Below are 1,804 nucleotides of genomic sequence, written 5' to 3'. Positions count from 1 at the left end.
GGCCCATCAGCTGAATCACTGGGACCCTTGGAGATCTCAACTGGAAACCTCAGCCAAAGACTTCATTTTATGGCTTAAACCTGTCCTTTACAGTTTTGTTTGTTTGTTTGTTTGATTATTGGCCTTAAATCAAACAGGACTTGCTCACATTGGTGGTAGGACCCATTTGTTATTAGCCCTTAGCTGTTTTAGTGAATATAGGACTCACTTGGTTGTCTTAGCTGCTCCAAAGAGTCAGCTCACTCATAACAGATCTAAAAGAGCTTCCTGATCATAGAGAAGGCTAAACCTCCACATCTAAAATCATAGTTCCCGGCAAGAAAAATTACAAGCCAAAAATATCCTACGTGGAGAATTAGAGTTCAGCTTCAATGGTCACTCAGATAAGCCCTTGGAAAAATGTTTCTTGTATAACTTAGGAGAATCAGCCCTTACCTGAAAAGAGTGTACTCTGAAACTCAAAATGCTAGAAAAAAAAGTCTATATATTTTTTTCTAGCATTTTGAGTCACTTTGCTATATAGCAGAGATGGGCACAATATTGTAAATCAACTATACTTCAATCAAAAGATAAAATTAAAACTCAAAATGCTTTAAATGTGCTTTTCTGGCATCATCCATGCTTTCCAGTAGCCCATGTCATGGACTAAGAAAGAAGTATATGAGAATTCACACCCAGAAAACACTCATCAATATGAGCATGCGACAGATTTTAATTTAGAAACAAATCTGAGGTTTTCAGACACAGAGAACCAATAGAGGACAGTTCACGATACCATTAGAGAAGCCTTTTAACAGCTGCCAGCCTTCAAAGCAAGAGCTGGGTAAATTGGATCCCTTCTCCCAAAACCTAGACTTCTAAAATCTTGTGTACTAATGTCTCTACCCAATTCTCTCATTATGAAAAGCATTAAGAAGCTAGCTAGAAATGCGGTCAGCCCCCATAATATGTATCTTTAAGATGGAGGTAGACAAGACCTGCTGACATAGCCCTCTTTACGAAAGACCCATTACTTTCTTTTCCAACAAGAACCTGACCAGCATTCTGCAGCCCTTCAGGGATTGAGACTCTGTACATATCCAAATAATACATAGCTCACCTCCTAAGACAGGAAATTGAGTCAAGGAGGTCAGGTAAGAAAGGTCAAGATCTCCTATATGTCTTCCTGAGGGTAAGCAAAAAGATTTCACACTGTTTGAAAGCGAACAGATTAAAGGGTCAAGGCTTTAACCAAGATTCTCCTCATGAGCTAGAATCTTGTGTGACAACATTTCATCAGTAGAAACTCTCAGGCAAATTGCTGTGCTCTTCTCTCCCTGGGAAGCTTAACCCTAACCCTCAGCCAATCTCTTTCTCAGCAGTACCAGAACAATATCCTGCCCTGTGTCTGCATGACTTCTTTGCAAGACCTTCCCTCCAAAGATGGCCTGATAGGCCAAAATCCTTCCATCTACTGCTATGCTTGGCCCTGATAAATCAGGCCTTGCCAACAACAGGTCAACAATTACAGAGCTGTTTAAGGTCAAGTCCTCAAAGAGAAATAATGGCCTTTCTTTCTGACACTCACAGTGTCTTGTGACAATTTATCTTTTCCTTGAAAGTGGGAAGGTAGAGGCAAACATTCTGACTTTAAAATGTTTCTTTTAGATGCTAATATCACCCATTTACAGATTACCCCATGTTCCAGAAAATTATCTGACTCTTCACTACCTCTTTGTATTCTTCTCAAGCTTCAAGGCAGAGGAATTCTAGTGAAAGCAAAGTCTCTGGCTACAACGATTTTTGCTGTCATTAGAGGGTCAGC

Source organism: Hippopotamus amphibius, chromosome 11, assembly GCF_030028045.1.
Source record: "Hippopotamus amphibius kiboko isolate mHipAmp2 chromosome 11, mHipAmp2.hap2, whole genome shotgun sequence".
NCBI lineage: Eukaryota > Metazoa > Chordata > Mammalia > Artiodactyla > Hippopotamidae > Hippopotamus > Hippopotamus amphibius.
Note: the sequence above shows the minus strand (reverse complement) of the source record.